We start from the raw sequence: 24373 nt of genomic DNA, 5'->3' as shown, positions 1-24373 counted from the left end.
GATAGATAGATAGATAGATAGATAGATAGATAGATAGATAGATAGATAGATGATAGATAGATAGATAGATAGATGATAGATAGATAGATAGATAGATAGATGATAGATAGATAGTTAGATAGATAGATAGATAGATAGATAGATAGATAGATAGATAGATAGATGATAGATAGGTAGATAGATAGATAGATAGATAGATAGATAGATAGATAGATAGATAGATAGATGATAGGTAGGTAGATAGGTAGGTAGGTAGATAGATAGATAGATAGATAGATGATAGATAGATAGATGATAAATAGATGATAGATAGATAGATGATAGATAGGTAGGTAGATAGGTAGGTAGGTAGATAGATAGATAGATGATAGATAGATAGATAGATAGATAGATAGATAGATAGATAGATGATAGATAGATAGATAGATAGATAGATAGATAGATAGATGATAGATAGATAGATAGATAGATAGATAGATAGATAGATAGATAGATAGATAGATAGGAACCGTTCATAGCAGCTTTCACCACTGGTCTATTACTATGTGCACTTTGCAGCCAGGTAATCTTCAATAACAGCCGTATGCAGACAGTTATGGTAATCAAAATGTGGTGATAATGGCACAGCAATTACTATCGACAGGGTTTCTTAGTCTTAGCTGCATAAAGACCACCTTATATATACTTTCCACTTATTTTCCATCAGGAGTAATGCATCTAAAAGTTCCCACAAGTTGTGAATAGTAGAACACAGTGGTGGGTTCCTACCAGTTCAGACTGGTTCAGCTAAACCAGTAGTAGCTTGGTGGCCTGAGTAACTGGAACCGGCAGCAACCCAGGCTTTACCATGCCCCCGAACCAGTTCTCCCTTGTTTTTTGCTTCTGCTTCTCTGCAGAGCAATTTTAGTTGAACTGCACATGCACGCACAGTGCACTTCAAGTGCATGCACGCAGGGCGCGGCCCTTAGCAAACCAGCAGTAGTACCCACCACTGGTAGAACAGATAAACAAACAACCAAAGCATACTAAGTAGAAGTAGCTATTCTTAGCGAAATAGCTTGAATTATGACAATTCACATAAACCAGCATTCTGGAGGATAGCTGAATAGGTGGCTAGATCTCAAAATTTGTTTGCCATCTTTTACCTTTATCTATTAATAATGTTACTAGAGATGATTTGTTTGACTGCTGTAACCCACCCAAAGTCATTGAGAGTTGGGCAGCATACAAGTTTAATAAATAAAATATCCGAATTTGATACTGTATCTTTATAGGAAACCTGGATTTTTGGAAGAATATATCTTGACGGCTGTTACCTTCAGCAAGTGCCATATCAAATAGGGAGGTTAAATAGCTGGAGGAGGACTGGGATTTACTCTGCATGTCTTCCCATGCAGCATGCCACAATTACCCTTGAGAGCAAAATATTTATGATTTATGAAATGTTAGTTTTGGTTTAGCTTTCGGAGTCCTTTTCACATGAAATTACTAAATCCTTAAGAGTTCAAAATATAATGAAAAAATCATCAGAGAAACAGGCACTCATAGTTTGGTCATTAAAAATATGACAAGTGTTAGAATTATAAAATTGGATTTTGTCTCATGAGTAAATTAATTTCTGTAATTACACTGTCCAGAATTTCCTGAAAATGCTTGCTAGATTGAAAAAAAAAAAGATTTCATCCTATTTAAATTAAATGAAGAATAATACAGAACAGAGGATAATGTGGAGTTGCTTGGGGTACTGGCATATCAGGTGAAGTTGGTGCAGTTGCTATGCACAAATCAGTAAGCCACTGTGTGAACAATTTACGGAGACCCTGGTCCTTAGAATGGCTGAGGATTGGACATATTTGAAAAGATAGTATCATTATCACAATGTAAAAAATATACTTAAGGAATTATATAGAGGATGTCACAGACTAAATCTGAGTGAAGATTAATATTTTTGTCCTTGGTAAAGATCTTGTGTGTCTTGAGGTATGTAAATAATTAAAACATATGTCTGTTCTTCTATATTCTTCTGTTTAATGCTAGAAGTGTATTAATTATTTCAGCATTCGCAAGCCACTCCCACCCGGTCACATGGCCAGCAAGCCACTCCCATGAAGCAGGCCACACCTACAGAAGAGGTTCTAAAAAAATTTGAAACCCACCACTGATTCTCATCCTCTTTCAGGTTTTAATGCTTCACAGGAAATATTGACAACTGTTTTTTAAGTTCTATATATAGCATTAGTTTTTAGCCTTTGTTAGCTATGTCCAGGATGGAATGAGGAAATTTCCTCCCTTTTTCTATTAAATCATTGTATGTATAGATGCTTAAGTTGAAACAGTTTTTATTTTTTTATTACAAAGACAATGAATTCTTATTTGCATTCTGTGCCTGATGGAAACTCTAGTCTTGCTTTGCATTTATGCATTGTTGATTGCATCCCACAACACTCAGATAAGACAATTTTAGCACAACAAAGACCAAAACGGTTTGCATAAAATTCACTGTTGTGAAACCAGTCTGTGCCTGCAAGTGTTCCATACCTTCAGCTGCATGCCAGCTAGACTGCAGACATTCTGAAAGTACATTTTATGTCTCCCAAACACAAGCAACATGTAGCTTCACTTCAATCTCTCTCACTCCAGGAAGAGGTGGTGGATTTATTCTTCTAGAGCACTGTAGGCACAAATCCTGGCAAAAAAGGAGAAAACTGTTTGCTTCTAACCTCTGATTAAAGGGGAATTTTCAGAAAAAAAGTAACAGCGGAATCAATAGGGAGTTTGATTTAAAGATAGTTTTACTTTTAGAATGGGGAAATGATGAGGGGAGGAAAATAACTTTGATAAATTGAATCCTCATGTTCTCTGTGTGACAATTCAGCTTTATTATCTTTTGTATTTATTGCTTTATAAAACATTTGAAAATTGGCCATTCAACTTGGAGCATCAATTATCTAAGTCAAGGTGGGCTATGGAAAATATGATACCAGTATGTCTAGAGCAGGATTGCCAAACTCAAGGCGCATGGGCCAGATCCGGCCTGCAGGGTGGTTAGATATGACCCGTGGGGCTGGCATCGAAACAGCAAAGAACTGGCCTGTGGTGCCTCTGCTAGCAAAAATAGAGCTTGGGGGGGGCCCACATGTGGGTCCCCTGGGTTCCAATTTTGCTGGCAGAGGACTATCAAAACAAACTAAAAACCAAACAAAATGAGAAATGTTTCCCCTGTTGCATTTGGGCATGCAAGAAGGGACAGGAAAGGAGAAAGGGAATGAGGAAAGACAAAGAAAAAGAAGGGAAGATGGGAAGAGAACAAGGAAGGGGGGAAAGGAAAGAAGGAAGGAAAGAAGGAAGGAAAGAAAGAAGGAAGGAGATTATAATGAGAGTGAGGGTGGTTCTTAGGGAAGTTCTATCTTAGCACTTGGCCACCACAGATGCCCCCAATACAAGTCCCTTGTCATGCCCACCATTCCCACTCCCACTCCCAGCCATGTCCCAAGCCCTCCCACAATCCACCAAGGTGAAACACAGACCTGATATGGTCCTTGATGAAATCGAGTTTGACACCCCTGGTCTAGAGTCTTTTGGAGTAGGATGACTAACAAATACATCAAATACATATATACACACACATATATAGTACATACCTTTTACTCTGACAGGTTTGTTGAAAATGATTAATATTAATAGGAATCCAATTCCCACTTCTATTTGTAGCAAAACCAGAACATTTTGTGATATGATATGATCCATACATCTAACATGAGACCTTTTTAAAGTTGTTTCATCTTGTTTAATGGTTGTTACAATGCTTCCCCCCTATTTTTAATAATTTTGTTTAAAAGATTATGTTATACAAGTAAACCTAATACCACATAGTGCAGAAATACATCTTTAAAAAAAGATGCAGAAAAACAAAAAAGAAAAAGAAAAGATAAACTTCCCCTTTCATCCCCAACAAATATAATCAACATTAACACCTTTTCAATATATCTTAAAATACAATGAAATGCATCTTCATTCCAATCTCAACCAATTCTCTATGAGCCCATTTCTAAAACTTCATCTAAAACTTTCTAAAAAGTCAACATGGATTTGTCAAAAACAGATCATGCCAGACTAATCTTATTGCACTCTTTGATAATGTGACAAAATTAGTGGACCAGAGGAATGCCGTTGATATAGTTTACTTGGACTTCAGTAAGGCTTTTGATAAGGTAGACCATAACCTACTACTAGATAAAGTAGAAGAATGTGGGTTAGACAGCATCACCACCAGATGGATTCATAACTGGCTGACCAACCGGACTCAACGTGTAGTCCTCAATGGAACTGCATCTACATGGAGGGAAGTATGCAGTGGAATACCCCAAGGCTCTGTTTTAGGCCCAGTACTCTTCAACATCTTCATCAATGATTTGGATGAGGGAATAAATGGGGAACTCATCAAATTTGCAGATGACACCAAGCTGGCAGTAATAGCCAACACTCCAGAAGATAGGCTTAAGATACAGAAGGATCTTGACAAACTTGAACATTGGGCACTATCTAATAAAATGAAATTCAATGGTGAAAAGAGTAAGGTTCTACATATAGGCAACAAAAACGGAATGCACAGGTACAGTATAGGTGGTACCGTGCTCAATAGTAGTAACTGTGAGAGGGATCTTGGAGTTCTAGTGGACAATCATTTAAATATGAGCCAGCAGTGTGCAGCAGCTGCCAAAAAAAGCCAACACAGTTCTAGGCTGCATCAACAGAGGGATAGAATCAAGATCATGTGAAGTGTTAATACCACTTTATAATGCCTTGGTAAGGCCACACATGGAATACTGCATTCAGTTCTGGTCGCCACAATGTAAAAAAGATGTGGAGACTCTAGAAAGAGTGCAGAGAAGAGCAACAAAGATGATTAGGGGACTGGAGACTAAAACATATGAAGAACGGTTGCAGGAACTAGGTATGTCTAGCTTAAGAGAAAGAAGGACTAGGGGAGACATGATAGCAGTGTTCCAATATCTCAGGGGTTGCCACAAAGAAGAGGGAGTCAAACTATTCTCCAAGGCACCTGAGGGTAGAACAAGAAGCAATGGGTGGAAACTAATCAAGGAGAGAAGCAACTTAGAACTGAGGATAAACTTCCTGACAGTTAGAACAATTAATCAGTGGAACAGCTTGCCTCCAGAAGTTGTGAATGCCCCAACACTGGAAGTCTTTAAGAAGATGTTGGATAGCATCTGTCTGAAACGGTATAGGGTTTCCTGCCTAGGCAGGGGGTTGGACTAGAAGACCTCCAAGGTCCCTTCCAACTCTACTATTGTATTATTGTATTATTGTATCTCTCCATTTTAACAGTAAAAATCCAGTAAGGGCTATCACAAATAACAACATAAGTAATACAAGCTTCATATATTACAACCAATTTTAATCCTTCCTTTTATATTTTTATTCCCATTTATATTTCATCAGATTCCCTCTATTTCCTCTTTTCAAATAGTAAGTTTTATCCTATTTTTTAATATTTAATTTTTTTTCCATGACCTATGAACTGATAGCTCTAGAAATATGGATTCTATAAGACCAGGAATGGGCTAGAAATATTGTTATCATTACTATTTTATAAGGTAACAGCAGAATAGCATAGAGTAATGCAGAATAGCAGAAATATTGCAGTGGAATGTTGTTTTTCTCACACCCCAACATTAATGAAGATCCCAGATGAAGTGCTTCCTAGAAAACAGATGATAGCTGTGATAACTACTAAGCTGCTATTCTAGCAGACAGGTTTCTGAGATAAGAAATAAGAGATCTTAAAATGTTCATATTATGGGATCAGCCAGTGATTCTCAATCTTTTCTTCACCATGGACCCCTGTGCTGCCCCACTCCCCTCCCACATGTACAGCAAGAGTTCTATAGGTTTTTATTCAACCCCCCTCAAACAGTTCCCCAGAAAGCACCATTGCATAGGTCCAGATTCCAAGCTCAGTATGGCAAGAGTTACTGGGTGAGTGAGTCCAATGGGCACACATGAAGTCCAGGAAAGCAGTCAAGTCAACTCCTCCTCCTCTGAACTTGTATCTGGAGAGGGTCCTGGGAGTGGATCCATGACAACTCCCTTTAAATGCCTTTTATGGTCATGGACCATGGCTACGGGACCCCCAAGATTAACTCAAGATTTAAATCATATGACATTGTGGCCTCCCAGGGGTCCACAGACCCCAGGTTGAGAACCATTGCGTTAAGACATGCCTATGCATGTACATTTGATAACATACTCATTTTGGGAAACATAGAAATCATTATAATTTAAATACACAGATTATATCACAACATTGGGAAGATGCAGTCAAGGAATTTCTTTAGTGGCTAAGCTTACCAACCAGAGCTAACTGTTGAAGACTAATTTCAGACTCACTGCATTCACCTTTTCTGCTTTTTTAAAATTTGACTGTGACTTGAATTCAAATGCAGCACACCTTCATATAAAGACCATGTGGAATTAAGCCATATAGTCAGACAAGCTCCAGGTTTTCTGTCATTTAAATACTTATTACCCCTAATTCCCTTGGCAAGTCTTATTTTTTTTTCTGTTGTCAACACACTCACTTCATGACATCATGCTAATCTTGTCAAATATAAATTGTAAGAAGTTGTTTAAGAAGTTTTTGCAACTTTCTCTGGTGACAGATTTCATTTCTGGAGGCTGCTGTTGATATTTCAATATAAACTTAAACTTTAAACCAAATGGTGTTTTGCTACAAAGCATGATTCCCTTTAGTGATTGATTATGCTCTTTTATATGTCGGTGGAGTTCTCCCCTATTTTATTTTTAATTGTTTTTTAATTAAATGATATATTTTACTTCTGGCAAGCAGGGGAATAATAAGAATTCAAGTGGGCTGCCAGATGTTTGGATGAATTGCATATCAACAACACTTCCCTACAGGCAGAGAACCAAGAAAGCTTGGGGAGTTTTAAAACAGGCTGCTCTGTCTGTAATATATATTGTTTACATATTCTTATTGTGTGTAAACACTAGTGGAGCTGTATTTGTTTCTCTCCATGCCTGCCATTTGTCTAATGGGCTAATGAATCTGACAGCATGCTAATCAATTGTTTACAGCTTCAGAAGAATCCCTTCAACAGAGAGTTAGAACAACCATGGAGTTGTCATGGGGCAAATCACGTTCAGGAACAGCCTGTTAAGTATTATTTGAAAATATATAAACAAATGTTATTCCTCATTGAATACCAGATTGTAATTCGTTGAAAGACCATTTGTGCAGAGTTAGTTCTGCAGTCAACTATACCACTATATAATGATCTGGCATGCATTCCAATTAGGCTAGCAGGGCAAGCTTTTTGTCATATACGGTACCATCTGACCATTTTGCACTCCTAGGTTTGACTATATAGGAAGAGCCTATATGCATCTGACAACAAAAATATGCTTATGTCTATTAATGCTCTGTCTGTCTGTGTCTCTGTCTGTGTCTGTGTCTCTGTCTCTCTCTTATCCATCCATCATCTATCTATCTATCTATCTATCTATCTATCTATCTATCTATCTATCTATCTATCTATCTATCTATCATCTATCTATCTATCTATCTATCTATCTATCTATCTATCTATCATCATCTATCTATTATCTATCTATCTATCACTTCAGTTTATATCACATGTATTCAATTGATAGTCTATTCTGTCAATGTTTTGTCTTTTTCTCTATTTAACATGAGAAAAAGCAACTTTTGTTTGTCATTTCCCTAATGCGTATTTCACATGCTTCTTGTACGGATCATTCCCATCTTTACAAATATGCATTTTTATAGATAATTTTGGAGCCCAGATTTACAGGAAATCAGACTTAAATAATGACATTAAATGAGATTATCATTTGTATGATAGTTCATAATATGATAGATTGAATTTTGGCAAGATAATATTATATCCATGGTGAAAATCTCTGCATGACTCTACATAGTTTCACCTTTATATGTGTAACAAAAAAGAGAGCAAATATCTCATGGGACTTCTTCAGTTACTTATGGATTAAAAAAAACTGTTTATAGAATTCAAAATATGTTCCCAGCTCCCAATTATTGTAAATATTTGATAGTGGTTCATCCTTCTCTCCAGTGAACATGCAAGACTAAATAGCTGGATTACCATTGCAGCAGATGAGGCCTAAAAGCATGGTCTTCTTCCATGCACTATTCTTGCCTTTAATGAATTAGACCCCCTGTGATGACATTGCAGAGGTCCGCAGACCATAGATTGAGAATCACTGAATTAGACAGTTGTACAAATCTTTGAAGGGTTCTTCACTCTAACCAAAGGTATTTGAAGCAGCCATGGAAAAGTAACTGCATGTAGCAAAATGGACTATTCCTCTTATGAAGGTAGAAGCAGAATAGCCATCTTCACAGGCATGGGAATTACTCTTATCACATTGAACTAAATGGGCTTACTTGTAATAAATGTATACAAATTTCCTCATATTCATTGCTTATTTAAGGACTTCGTTTATTTGCTATAAAAATCAATTCTCAATCTACTTGTGAATAAAGTGGTTCTGTTTCTATTAAATTTCTCTTCTTAAGAAATAGATTATTTACCCTTTTTTGGTGTAGATACTGATTTGCTCACACACAAGATTTGAACTATTCTGATGCTGCTGGTTACATCAACATCTTAACATTCTAACTTAAACAAGTTTATTTAAAAATAAACTTCTGTCTAATGAGGCCAATTTTCCACTAAGCATGCATAGAGTTGCTGGCTTGGTCTTGAAATTTTGACTTTGTGTTTTGTTTTGTTTTTTACCTTGATTTACGATGGATCTGTAAGATTAGAAAGTGTATGGACCTCAGGTAATGTTTTCTGCCAAGATGTTATTATTAAACCCCAGACTAGTTTCTGTAGATAAATCATCCTTTCCTTGCTTTCCTTGATGTATTCAAACTATAGGATCCATTTTTCTTTCTTTCAGTGATGACCTAGGAATTATGAAAGTTGTATTTTAAAAATAATTTGAAAACTAGCTCAAGAAGTCTGGAATAGATCAAATTGAATAATATATTGGTTAGCTTCATCTAGAAATCTTTCAGCACTTGAGTTTCTGAATCACTTTTCAGAATTAACAAGTAAATCTCTAGTTTGGTGTAATGGATTAAAAGTACCAGACTAAACACTGGGAGATGGTGAGTTTTAGCCCTGCATTTTGCATATTGCCAGTGGATATGTTTGAGCTAGCCCCCACTCTCTCTCTCATCCTCCCTTTAGGAAGAAAGTAATGTAAATGACTTCCTAAAATGTTGGCTAGGAAACTGTCTTGAATTGTCCAGGCAGTTGCCAGGAGTCAAGACTAACTTGAAAACAGACAAACACAAATGCAGAGTAAGACATCCATTTGAGAAAATTTAATTGATATTAGGTCATCCCTGCCCTAAAAGTTGATACATCAACTGAAAAAAAGTTCTTCTAATTATCAAAACATCTGTTCCCAAATAGCATCTCCTCAAGGTGAACATGATCTACTCTTCCTCTACATTTTTGTATTTTTCTGAAGACAATTTTAATATATTAGATCATTACAGGATATAAAGAACATATCATTCATGAACTCTGACTATTTTGCATTCTTTATGATAAAAAATATATTTGCTTCATTTTCTATATATGCATCCTTTTCAACAAAAGTTATTTCTATACCACTTAATCACCAGTTTTACTTATTTATATATTTCTTTACATCTATTAAAATCTGTAAGCATCTTCTCACAATACTATTTTTGGGAAGCATTTTCTCTTTAATGTACAGCATGCAATGTGCTATCATCAGTAATGCACTCATTTTGTTATCTATTTTTTCAATTATAGAATAGTATCAAAAAATTGGGAGAAGTGACAACTGGAGAATAATTTTACTCTACCTCATATATTACTCTGAGTGATAAAGATTACACTCATTTGAATTAAAATGTAAGCCAAATAAATTGTTCCTTATTCTGAGCATTATTATATTTGTCTTCATTTTTTTCATACTTTGAAAGAAGAATCTAAAAATAGTTTACTCATAGAGAAGCAGATATGGCCTAATAAGAATTTTATAGGGTAGCTTTTTAAAAAACAAGTGGTTAGATCATCTAATGGTAAATAATTCAGATTATGTAAACTTGTTCCTATTTTAGATTAACTCGGATTTCTAAAGAGAGATGCAATTTTATTTATTTCAGCTGTCCTTTAAATGAGAAAAAATCAGTTGTTTTGTTAAGATCAAATTTTATTAAAAACATTGAAAGTATATTGAAAGCAGAAGTAAACTACTTTTGCATTTTGTTTAAGAAATTATTGGATGTATTCATGAAGTCATCAAGAGTCACCATTTAACTGAAGACATTTATCTTGTTAAAAGAAATACCTAATATACTTTACTCATATTGAAATACATTATAGTTTTGCTCTCAGTTGTTGTCAGACTTTGTTAGAAATAATGCTTAAAATACATTCCATTATAATAATATCTCCACAAAGGCAATATTTATTTATCTGGAAAATTTATATTGCTGACTATTCGCTCACAATGATTCAAGGCAGCTTATAGGAAATAAAAACACAATATAAAAGAAATAAAAACATTAAAAAATAAAAATAACAACCCCCACCCCAATGACAGCAAACTTATACCAGCCATTTAATGGGCTCTATCATGCTCTGGGTTCCCCAGCGCTGCTGGTAAAACCACATCTTCAGGGCCTTCTGAAACAGTGTCAGAGTGGGGGGCAGTCTCATTTCCCAAGGGATTATGTTCCAGAGGAAGGGTGGCACCACAGAAGAGACCCTTCTTCTGGTTCCTGTCAGATGTATCTCCTTGGGGGATGGGACCTGCAACATTTGCCTCTAGAACCTGCTCTGGTGGGTCAGTAGATGTGACCGGCAAGAGATTCTGCAAGATGGTTCTAAGTCATGAAAGGCTTTAAAGATAACAATTAGCACCTTGAATTGCACCCAGAAACAAATTGGCAACCAATGCAGCTACCACAGGAGAGGTGACACATGTGTACAATGAGTTCTAGGCAAAACCATGTGGGCTGCTACATTTTGCACAAATGGAGCTTCTCGATGTTTTTCAAGGACAGCCCCGTGTAGAGCATGTTGCAATAGTCAAGATGGGAGGTGACTAAGGCATTAGCCGCCACAAGTAGGGATTTTTTGTCCAGGAAAGGTCCTCCTACTCATGACTGCCATTTGTCTTTAAGTGAGTCCAGGAGCATTTCCAGATTCCACACCTGGTCTATTTGGGGCAGTGCCACCCTATCCAAGACCAAAGAGGGCAATTCTCCATGGATCAAAGAACCCCAAATCCAGAGCCACTCAGTTTTGCCAGTGTTTAGTTTCAACTGGTTGCTCCCCATCCAGCCTCTAACCAGCCTTCAGGTTCTGTGAGAGGAAGGTCACGGCATCACTTAACTCACCACGGACTGAGTATCATGCATCTGAGTATCATCAGTATATTGATGATACCTGAGTCCATGGTGATGGATGATCTCACCAAACAGTTTCATGTAGATGTTCAATAGGAAGGGAGAAAGTACCAAGCCCTGCGTCCCCCTGCCATGGATTGGAAGAGGGATGGATCTCTCATCTCCTATTAACACCAACTGAGAGCAGCTACACAGGAAGAAGTGAACCAGGATACCACAAAGCCCCCATTGCCAACCCCCAAAGCCCCTCCAGAAGAATATCATGGTCGATGGTATTGAAAGGTTGAGTAGAGCAAGGATGGATGCACTACTCCCATCCTGCTCCCAACAGAGATCATCAAAAAATGTCATCAATGCTGTTTCTATCCCATATCCAGCTCTGACTACTAGTGGTCTAAATAATCCATTTCATCCAGAAACCTCTGGAGCTGCCATACACAACCACCTTCTCAACCACCTTCCCCAAAAGGGAAGATTGGAGACAGATCAGAAATTATGTAAAACTGGAGAGGAGGAGCCAATGTCGCGATGATACAATGTGAGGTCTCAACACTCTGATACCGCCGTTGACACTTTTGCTGCTGGACGGTCCATTTGGACCTAAACCATCCCGTAAAGATGGTGATCAGGAAGACGAAGCCTTGCTGGTCTCAGGGACACCGCAAAGTCCCTGATTGACCCAAGGGAAGCTCTTCAAGCTGGTGGTAAACAGGCAGTCCCAGGCTGATGAAGTCCGGATGGCTCCAGAAGGAAGGAAGTGAAAAGAGAAACGAGTCCATCTGGTGAGGTATTTTTTTTTCTGTTGTGGGAAAGACTGCCCAAAGAAACTTTTTTAAAAAGCCAAATTAGATCCTTAAGCAAAAGAATTAAGTGGCGAAATTAACTTATACTGGATTGCTTTGGAAAGCTTTTTTTTTCTTTGTAACTATACTTTGTGGATTGAAGTGCTCGCAACGTTTTTCATTTCTCCTCTTAAAGTGAACGGATTTATTTTTTTTCTTCTTTTTGTTACTTTATCTTTTGACTTCTTGACTAAAACCTTCCTTTTTATTTTAACAATTCGTCTTATTACTTGTTATTAAATTTCATTAAAGGACTTTGTTTCCTATAAGCCAGAGATAAATATTAGAAAGTGAAAAGTAGCAACACTGCCACTCGGAGGTCAGAGGCTGGAGTTTTTGAAACAATGTATCTCTTCTTTTTTTCTCTTTGATCTTACTGACTTTGTAGCTGAAGGGTTTGCATTTTGTTTGCACAAACTGATAAAGTGCCAAGGGCACGAATTGTTTTTGCAGGTGCTTTTGAGAACTATTTTGGCAGGAGAGAGAAAGGGGGGAAAAAAAGAACCCTTCTCTTTTGAAGAGCACAAATGAACTTGTGCTTAAGTCAATCTAAAATTAAAAAATAAAAGAGGCCTGGAAGGCTAGAGTGGCAGTGGCTATTAGGTTTTTTTTTCCTACTTCTTTTTTGGAAACATGGATCAATATTCAGATGAGGAAACCTTAAAATTTCAAAATATTTTGGCTGGAATTCAAAATTTATTGGACGGATATGGGAGAATTGAGAAGAAATTGGAAAAACTAGTATTCTTCACAGCAAAAGATGAAGGGGTTGGAGCCCCAAAAATTAAAGGATAGAATGAAGACATAGAAGATAAAGACAAGACAATAGATGAATTTATTAATGGAGCAAATGTGGGTGAAACGAAGGGAACACGGAAGAGGGACTTCTACGAACTGGAGCTCTACCCTAGATTTCAAGATACAGAAGAAGAAAAAAGGGTAATGATGATGGATTTAAGAAGAGAAACTCTCTTTCAGAAGCATGATTGACAACCAAAAACAAGCTAACCTAAATAATAATTGGAGGGCCACGAGATTACCTGAGAGATCTTTCAAGCAGCAAAGTGTGGAGAGAAATCTATAAAAACCTTATAAAGGAGATAAAAAGAACACTGACACCACAATTGGCAGGAGAGATAAGACTGTTTTCTTACTGGAAAGATACAGGTTGACAATGAAAGTTGATAATAAAAAATTAGTTAATTTTGGTTGAGCAATAAGTAGGAATTTAGTAATTCGTAGATTGTTTTAGATTGTTATTAAATGTTTATTCATCAACAAATAATTAACTATAATAACAATAATGAAATGATAATGGATACAGCTTAATGATAAATATATGTACTGGCAAACTAGTAAAAGAAATTTGGATATAAATTGCAAATTGCGATCTGGAAAAAAGACCTATAAATTTTATTAACAAACCTTTATTTAGGTCTTGTCATAAAGGTGTAATGTTTTTTGGGTTTGACGAGAGGAGGTGGGATATAAAGAGTAAATGATTTTTAGCCAATTATTATAACAACAAGGAAATGTCAATGGATATTGTTTAATAATATATACATGCACTGGTATTGGTAAAAGCAACTTGGATACAAACTCTAAACAGCGAGTTGGGGGGGGAAGGGGGGGAAAAGGTCTAGAAATTTTATTAATTGACTTTTACTTAGCATATGTCATTAAAGTGTGATGTTATTGGAGGATTTTTGAAATCGCTAATGAATGCCATTATGTGATTGTGTCTTTAAGTATGAATAATCTGAGGTAAAAGCACGTTCAAATAATTGTAGTCAAATAAGAATTGTGGTACATTGATAGTAAGATATACAAAGATTTTTGATTTAAAGTGTAATCTAATATGAACTATAAGTAATGACTGGAAGAAATGCACAAAAGTTATCTGTAACCAATTGACATGCTTTCTACAAGATGTAATGAAGGGTGATTCTTTTTTGTGTTTTTGTTTAATTAAAACTTTAAAAAAAGAAAAAAAAGAAATTGCAACTGTGGAGTCCAGCAATGGCTTCTTGAGAAGAGGGCAGAGCACAGCCTCCTTAAAGTATTGAGGCATCTCCTGTAAAGAAGCATTAATCACTGCCAGAGTCCACTCACATATCACCTCCTAGGAAGCTTTCACAAGCCAGAAAGGATATAGGTGTGAAACACAGGTTCTTGCATGCACACTCCCTAGGATTCTGTCCACTTTTTCAGGAGCAACAGGATCAAATTGTTCCCAGATAAGAGAGCAAAACCTGCCCCATGGACCTCCACCAGACCAGCAACCACACCATCATCTAACTGGGAACTAAGTCGAGCAATTTTGTCTTCAAGAAAATCTCCCATTATGCCACGAGGTTACTTGACTAGATACTGTTACATCAGGTTCCACAAGCTACTTGTTCTTATGAAAAGTTTAAATTTAAAGTGTTTGAGTAATAAAATTCTAAAAAAAAAGTATGATATACTTGCTGCTACAAATGGAGTTTCCCCTCAATAAATCCTCAATATGATATTTGATACCTCCTTAAATATTTGCCTTGTATGAAAATAATAAAATCAATTCTTCCTTTTGATATGTTTAAAATATTTTTTTAAAATATTTGCTACATAATTTATTATTGGAAAAGTTATACTTTACTGCCAAGCACTTGTGTTTGGCAGAAAGAATTTTATTTTAGTCATTGACCAATAAAATACATTCAATAAAAATATCACCTACCAAGAATTATTGGCAACCATTTCTGGATAAAGCTTATACATAACGACGCAAAATTTCTCTCATCATGCAATAGAGTAAGTGATCAATTGAAACATACAAATGCTCCTGCTGATAGTCCTATAGCTGCAAAGTTGCACTGGTGTTGGGGTCCTTGACACCTGCAAGGACCGGGGGGAGGCTTGCTTCTCCAGGGACCCTCGCGAGGGTGCGTGCCGTAGCACGGGGGCACCTGACTCAAAAACGACTCGACACCATGAAGTCCTCGAGGTGAGTGCACACAGATTGCTCCGTCCGACCTCTTTTTATTGGAAAGCTTACACAAAGAAGTAACATTCTATTGGTCAGAGAGTCAAGCATAAGCATAGATAACTACTGCCACATATACAGAAACATGATACTACACATAGTTTGTTCATGGTCATATGATTTACAGGAAATCTTGTAAATGTTCAGGAATGGAAACTTATAGAAAAACGAAACTTATCTTCTTCTTGGGCCTAGCTTCAATCCAGGCCAGAGATCGCTACATATAGCTATACCTTCAAAGAGAATAAAAATATATAAACAGTTTTTTTTAAACAACAACATTATTTTCTGTGTTTGTAGTGGAATTCCTAAAGGAATTCAGAATTGTCTGAATTTATCTGAATTATAATTTTATCAATTCATATTGGCGTTCAGAGAAAATATCATGGTGGAAATGTAGCACTGTTTTGCACATTTAGTTACAAGATGACCAAGGCTGTGTCTTTCATACAATCTCTACTCATACTTCACTCAAACCCAAAGGATGAGATCAGAGAAGAGTATATCCATTGAGCTTTTTCAGTAATGTTGCTATTAACAACCTTGCTATCCTCCTCTTGAGAAATTGCTAAGAGGCATAATTAATATACTTTATGAATGCCAACAGAAGGGAATGTTGGGATTTTGCATGTAATGATACATGCATGTGTAAAGCTTTGACCCAACTCAAATTATTACGATAGCGTTGGAGATGACTAGGATGTTTACCATAGCTACATAATTCTCTTTGATTGTAACCCCTCCAGTCACATATGCTAGCTGAATAACTTTCAGCAAGATTTGACTCCTCGTATTTTGATCTATATCAGGGTTACAGACAAGATTAAAAAAATTTTTTAAAGCCAGTCAGGTCTGGTTGTTTTCTGTTTGCATTTTTTCAGTATATTAGTCACATAAATTATTCCAAGAATCTCCCATCCCACAGATAGCTAAACAGGAATAAATGTACCTGATGGCATTAGCATACCGAGTGATAACTTCTCTAGATTGCTAATTATCAGCTCATTTGAAATCAATAAGCAATTAACAAGTCTATTTTCTAGGTATACACAGCAAATGCACAAGTCTAAGTTTAGAATAATAACATTTTCTCACAAATATACTCAATATATGCCTTATTTTATTAATGCACTGTTATGACATACAAGGATTAATGGAAGGATATGCTATTAAACTATTTTAGATCTACAAAAATGCACACATGGAAAGTTACATAGATTAAATAATAGTTTAAAAGTAAAAAATATATAAGGAAGAAAGAAAAAAAGAAAAATGTAAATTTGGGAATATCGCATATAAATATATGTTTATTAGGTAAAGATTCTTTCTAAATATATGGTTGCTTTTTAAAAAATATACTCAGAAAAATGGATGAAACAAATTAATGCAGGTCTGATATATTGTATTATATAAAACACATTTAAAATTATGAATGAAGGTAAATTATGTGTCCCAGGATAATGTTGTACAATCCAATCTGGGTCGGTCACCACGACTAGAGGTTTAGTCTTCTGAGCATTCAGACTCTTGCTGGAGCCCATATTTGGGGAATTCTTTCTCACCAGAATGTGTTTGGTGATCAGAGAAGTTCCCTGAAGATGGACTCCAGCATGAGTCAAAAGCTCAGAAGACTAAACCTCTGGTCTTAGTGATTGATCCAGATTGAATCCTGCAAGTCCAACATTTAAAGTTGTCTATATAATTTCAGTTTTATGTAATAACAGAGACTCAACGGGAAAAAAGATAATTTGGAGCATATTTTGGCGTGCAATTGGCATCTGTGTTTTCCTGGGAGCACATTTCAGCAGCCCTATGATCCTTTCTCTGTCAGAGGCACTTTGGTACATCATTCCTCTGATCATACCTTGACCATGACAAAAATACTTTGAAAACTTGGCTCTTTGTCCAGGCATTGGGTTGAATGAGTATGGATCCTCTGTATTTTTCTCTGCTAGAATGTTTTTTTTCCAGTTGTTTGAGGTTTTTCATTTCTATTCATCTGGATTTTGTTGACATTTTTTACATGCCACCAGGAATCATCATAGTGACCTTATATATTTAATAAGATAAAAATAAATCCAAAGGATAGAGAAGGAATGCTTATCTACTGTTGACAAAGACCTCACTGTGCACACAAATGCTCCAACATTTCCACGATCTGAGTGCTTCATATAATTAGATATGAAATGACTAACTATAATATTTGAATGTTAGCCCCTGTGTTTTTATGTAAGGTATACTCTGCCTGTTCTTTTGGTGCTAATGTCAGGGAAATATATCATTTAATTTTTGCTGTAGCACTGATGTCATTTTGGTACACTGTAGGTGCAGTGCACCCAGATGGATTTTAGAAGCTGCTTTTGAAAGAGGCTACATTACTGTAGTTGTTACATAGCTATGGGAGATTATAGCTATTATAAACTATTATATATTATAAGATATTACATAGAATTATAAGCTGTTATATTATGTGTGGGTGCTTCATCATTGGAGGCTTTTAAGAAGAGAATGGATAATCATGTGTCTGCAATGGTATATGGTCTCTTGCTTGAGCAGGGGGTTGGCCTAGAAGATCTCTAAGGTCCCTTTCGTTATTCTGTTACAGCAGTCCCACCAGAAGGTGGGACAGTCTGAGCTTCCCACCTGAAACCAGGTGAATCTTTTAAATCAGTACTTCTATAACAGTTCATAAATTCAACAGATTAAAAAATTCAAAGAAGCAATATTTCCCTACAGAATACATTTTACCACATATTTGGTTTATGAGTCAGGTTTCTTTATCTTGCTGTCTATAGGCATTCTACTTAAACCTTTTAAAGTATTTATTCTTGTCTAAGGCATCTTGAGTTTAAGGCATATTGAGTCATCCCAAAAAGACTAAATTGACTCAAATTTGCATGTTGCAAGGTGAAAAAGATTTTGGTATTGATTTATTTTGGCAAACAGCTGATGTATATAAATGGAATGTATAATAGGTATAGACATTTGTTTTCTGGAGTGGTTACTGAGTAAATTCATAAACATTAATACCGCACAAGTCCATGACAGATTCATATTGCTGTTTTGTTCACACCCCTTTCTGTTACAATGCTGAAATAAGATTGACTATTCTCCTGCCATGCACTTTTTAAAATACTTCAAACGCATCCAAGAAGGCACAAGTATTAAATCTAAAACTGGATTAATGCAAACGGTAAATAGAAATGACAGGCTGTAGAAACATCTTAGCTTCTTCTCTTAGAATAAGCACATCTGTTAGTTAGTGGCATCAGGTCAGCAAACTCTGCACCTTATTTAGCATATTTGTTTCAAGATATTAAAAAAAATCCAGTCAAAATGTAATCACCTGCAATCAAGAATGTTTTAAAAGTTTCTCAGTTTCAGTACAAAAACTTTCAGTAGTGAGAGTGAGTGGAAAAGTCCTGGAATATCTATCAAGTGGGTCTATGACAACTCACCGCAGCCAATTCATTACACTAATATTGAAGATTTAGTGGAATAGGATCATTAAAGAAAGGATGACAAAGGTGGGGTGTTCAATTACTTCTTCAAGTTTGTGTTGCTGTTTAGGAATAACATGAGATTGTTCATGTCAACTAATTTTCATTCTTTAAAAGTGATAGGCAACTAAATTGTCAGCTTGTTATTTTTGTTTTGTTTTATAACAACTCTCAGGACGATATTAACTAGGACTTGGAAGGTTTTTTCAAAAACATTTAAATCATTATTTAGTTATTATTTAATAACTTTATTAATTATTAATTTGATTTATTATATTTCTGTCACAGCACATCAACAGGGGCATTTGTGACACATGAAAAAATAGTTATACAAAACAACATTATCATAAAAAGCATGAAATAATACAACCCAAATACAAACAGTGTTATCTAGCCCCAATACCACCAGCTTTTTCAAAAAGACAGACTATGTTGGAGAAAAATGGAAGCCAAACCAAAGGATGAATCATTCATAAGCTTCCCTTCTGGTCATCTATCCCTTTTTCAGAAAAAGAGGACAACCAGCTGTTTTTTCCTGCATGATCAAAGTGTTCAAGTGACTTTATTGTGTTTTTATTTAAACTGTAATTTAAATCTTTTGGTATTTTAACTGTTTTAATTGTTGTAATTTTACTGTTATTTATCTTAACTTTGTGGCTTTTATTTCTATTTGAATTGTTAAATGTTGATGTATTTACCTCCTCCATGCCACACGCCTATATATTTGATTGTACATCGCCCCGAGTCCCTTCGTGGAGAGGGCGCAACTGATAAATCGAATAAATAAATAAATAAATAAATAAATAAATAAATAAATAAATGAATGAATGAATGAATGAATGAATGAATGAATGAATGAATGAATGAATGAATAAATAAATAAATAAATAAATAAATAAATAAATAAATAAATAAATAAATAAATAAATAAATAAATAAATAAATAAATAAATAATAGTTATTTTTATCCGGCCTTTAATACATTTTATAAGTAAGTCAATGCAGTGACTATATCTAATATTCTTTCTTCCTTGTCAACTTTGTTTCCTAAACCAAAACCGGAAATCAACTCCATAAGAAGACTAAAACTATTTTTTATTGAGATTGACTGTAAGAACAATACAGTCATTTCAAGTTTGTTGTGCTGATTCTCCTCCTTTTTCTTGTAATCCAGTGATTTAGGGAGGCATCTGCATCACTTACAGTATTAATATTATCTCACTATTCTGGATTTTTTTTTTAAAAAATGCTTCAATCCCTTTTGCCTAGGGAACATTTCTTGCATATTTCCATCAAGGCATCTTTCTCCATATTTTATCTACTTTTCATCCTGAAAACTCAAATCAAGCAAAAGGATCTGGTTTCAGATGCTGTAACTGTAAATCAGTGAAAATGTTTCTCTCTGTGTGTGGTAGTATACAGGTTTAGAATAAGTGGCACATTGTGCTAAATATTAGTATTGAATTCAGATGAATTCAATACTAATATTGAATTAGTAAGTACATTCAATATATACACATACAATGTATACACATACACTGGTGTGTGTGTCTGTGTGTTTGTACACGCGCATAGCTTACACACAGAGACATTTTTGAGAAACACCAGTTTTGCCTCCAGAACTCAAGAGAAACCGAGGTCATCAATTTGTTTGTTTCCTATACATAGCACCACCTGTTTTTATTTTTGTAATCCATTCTACAATGTGACAGTGATGCATTACTGCTCTGGTGAAAACACATTACATTATAACATTTCATATATCAAATACCTTTGCTAAACATCTTACCTCATTTTCATATTAATGTTATTTCCAGTTTAGTTCCATTACTGAGATTACTAAACTGGGTTATTTGATTTGATAATTGGCATCAGTAAGGTATGGTGATTATTACACTCTATAGCTATTTCTTAAAATTCATGTTTGTAGCCCCCCCTCCCCCAAAGGTTGTATTTTCTCTATAAAATACTTATAGGTATATTGTTTAATCCCTACAGATTTTCACTATAAGATCCAAAAATATGATGGTTAGACATTTTTATTTTTAGAAGTTCTCTTTCGCTTCAATAAGGAAAGGAAGTTATTTATTGGGTTGCTAGCTAGTGGCTGCACTTTTAATAACTTTGTGAGCAGGTAAATAAGGTCCCATTATGTACATACATGGAAACCACTGAGTTTTTAATTGGATTTTCTTTTTTTGCATAGTCTGTTATTGATACAAGAGGGAAGAAAAAGAAACAGAATGAAAAAAAATCAGAAAAGGTATATATAAATACATGGGTGATATTGAGGCCATATTTTACCAAGAACTTGTTTTTCTTAGCGGATGGTACATTGATTTATTTTGATTAAATTATTTTATTCTACTTAATAATTACATGTATTTCTTCCTCAAAAGAGTGGCCTAGTGAAATGTGTTAGTATAATCATGAGGGCTTAAAGGGGAATATCAAAGAGCAAGTAAAGTCTACTTGTATTGCTCCATGCTTAGCCCATGAAAATGACTGTTTGAGTCTTCTCAATTAATTAAGATACAATTTAAGACAGTTCTATTCTGGCCACATCCACATCATTATGCTTCAGGATTCATCTGAAGCAAAATCCATGAGATCCCAGTCTTCCAAAGTTTCGTAATTTGGACAGGTATAAAAAAAAAAGATGTATTTTTTTCTCTTTTTCTCATCTTTTTTTTTTAATAAGGAGGATTCTAGACTTAGGAAGAGGAGACAGCTGGTAGGGTTTGGAATCTTCTATTTGATAGCTATAGAAATAAATAGAAATAAATTGCAGTAAAAACATTAAAAATCTCAATTATCATTGTTTGCTAGAAAATAGAAATTGAGACTTCTATGAATGTAGGGTCCTTGATGCTCTCCAAGCTTTGTGATTTTCTTGCAGACATTTCATTATCCAACTAGATAACATCATCAGTGCATTACAATGTTACCTAGTTTAGTAATGAAGTATCTGCAAGAGAACCACCAAGGATCTTAAGAGTTTAATCATTAACTACAAATATTTTCTATTTTCTTCTATGAATGGTTAAGAATCAACACAAAATGTCTCTATACATTGTTGTCTCTCCAACGGATTGCTTCTGCTGTCATCAGTTTTCCAAATCCTCACAAGCTAAGAGAGACCCTGTGTTAATCATTATATTTCAATTTTTCATTGTTTTGAAATAAGATTGCAAAATGCACAGTGAACCAAACTCATAGCAATTCAAACATTTGTGTTCCCAGTGAGTTTTACTGTACCTTCACCCGTTTGTTATTCAGTGTCCTGAGGGGTGAGGAGAAGGGGCTATTTTTCGTAAACAGTTGGCCTATTTTTCTACTCATTGGAATTTAATGAGATATTACCTGCAACATTTTTAGTGAAACCTTTTACTATATTTGGCTGTAGTAGCTGGCAGGAAGCTATAAAATATAGAAGCTTTGGAAATGTATCGAATGACTTCATGAAGATGACTGCAGCTGAAGGAACATCTCAGCTTCAGCATGAAAGAATCTAAGTAAAGAAATTAGTGAAGAGTTTAAATAGCAGTTTGAGGATAGTTTTTCACTGTAATCTTTTTCGCTTGTCAGCCTCCCAAAATTGTTGAAAGCAATCAGAGTCTTCATCTTTGCTTGCTGACTCCGAAACACTGAAGGCAAAGAATGAAAATCACTAATCTAATCAGAGTTGTTAGAAACCATTCAGCATCAACAACAACAAAATCTTACCTTCAGTCTACATTTAAAGGAGAGGGGGAGCAGTACTTTGCATAAGATCTTCCCCTACTCCTTCCAACAACTTTGACATCTTCTAGCATTGCCTGGGCTAGTGAGGAACAGTTATAAAGTGTCAAGCCAGCATTTCCTTTACAGAATCCGCTAGGGAAGTCAAAGACCTATGAAAAGGGGTGACACAAATGTTTCTTAAATGGGGAAAGGGGCCATCCCCAAACTCTTGTTAAACGCAATTGTTTCCACCAAAATAACAGCTTCTAAGCTATTACTCTTTATCACAGCTGAACTGAAAACAAAACTTAAAAAGTTTTTAAAGGAGATATTGGCATGGTATTATAAGGATATGAAATTGATTCAGAAGAAGCCCAGTTTGTATGGATACACCCTAGATTTCCAACAGTTCAAGAAGATTGAGGTAATAATCCACCCTAGTAAATCTATAATAGTACATAATGATAGTATTTGCATACAGGATATTCCTTTTTGAATCATGTTTCTTCTGACTGCTTAGGATTCACCACTGATGTTCTAACATTAGAAGCATCTGTTCCAAAGAGCTTTTATGGTCTAGCTTGCTATTTCTATTGGCAGGAGGAAATAGAAGGCAGCAATTGAGCAGCATTGCCTTTTTAAATCAGGATTTTCAACAATTCTGCCTTTGTATAATGTTCAGATAAGACCAATTTACTGTGATTTAAATTATTAGCAATGACATATGTTCTGAAACTAAGGAGAGAAAATGCTGCTTATTTCTATCGCTCCAGTTGACACTTCTATATAGGATTTAACATAATGATTCACTAGTACTGTCAAGCAGAAAATCTGTTAAATGGTAGGTTCAACTTACCTTGTAAGGTTTTGTTCGTCTCCTACTAACTAAAGGTACTATAGTATTTTCAATTCTATGTAAGGTTTTCCTAATGCATCAAAACATAGAGGCAGATAGAAAAAAAATAAATTTTCAAGTGCAACATTATTTTTCCCCTCATCCATTGTAATAATGGGGTATAACAATAGAAGTAAAGATTAAACGCTTCAAAGTGCATTTGAAAATGAATGAAATTTCTCTACACTTGTAGATGTATCTTTAGACTTTAAGATTTATTCTGACAATGATTTAAGCAAATAGAGTTCCAAAATCATGGTAAGCCATTATATTAAACTTAATTAGAACTCTTAATTGATATGACTTACAATAAAGTAACAAAAATGTGTATTGCTGATTATATCATTACAGGATGTAAGATGAAAGCTAAGGAAAATGGAAGATTATAATTGCTTTTCAGTGCTGTCTTAATTGTGTTATAAGAGGCATTGTATCCTTATTGTATATAAATTACAAGATAATTATTTCAATTCTTTTCTGTAAATAGTGTTTGAATAAAGGTGGTCTAAAAATACCTCTGGGCCACACTCAATCTTTTATTTGTTCTAGAAAATCAGTGGTTCATTATATTGTCAGTTGAAAAAAAACACCCTTGCATTGAGGTTTATAACTGTATTAAATGTACAGTCTATCATTTATAATACTCTACTTAAAGCTTCCTGGGAGTTTTCTCAGCAATAGTGGAACAGTATGTAGTTATAAAGCCAGTAGGATTTGTGCTTTGCTCTGGGTCAGACACAAGATTTCTTTTAGTGCAAAGGTCTTCTTGGTTTGCTTGATGAAATTGCTTCAGCTGAGTTGTCACTGAATTTAGCTTAAAGCAAAATGTTGAAGTTAATTCTGGAATGCTTGTTCAAGCAAAACAAGACTTTTTTTTGAAAAAAGAAAAAGTTGTAAGATTAC

General features: G+C 35.2%; 1 long non-coding RNA gene across 2 annotated transcripts; it reads right to left on the bottom strand.

Annotated features, from left to right (window-relative positions):
- Positions 1 to 2445: 2445 nt before the first annotated feature.
- On the bottom strand, positions 2446 to 22773 carry LOC309389931. Of its 2 annotated transcripts, none has more exons than XR_014175031.1 (3): positions 22579 to 22773; positions 8826 to 8998; positions 2446 to 2686 (listed from the first exon to the last, which is right to left on the bottom strand). It is a non-coding gene; the product is annotated as an uncharacterized lncRNA (long non-coding RNA). The 2 variants fall into 2 exon arrangements; XR_014175032.1 differs by lacking the exon at positions 22579 to 22773 and adding an exon at positions 15047 to 15172.
- Between the last annotated feature and the right edge of the window lie 1600 nt (positions 22774 to 24373).

This window comes from Natrix helvetica (genome assembly GCF_964273705.1).
Source record: "Natrix helvetica genome assembly, chromosome: 3".
Lineage (NCBI taxonomy): Eukaryota > Metazoa > Chordata > Lepidosauria > Squamata > Natricidae > Natrix > Natrix helvetica.
This window is presented reverse-complemented; position numbering and strand designations above follow the sequence as displayed.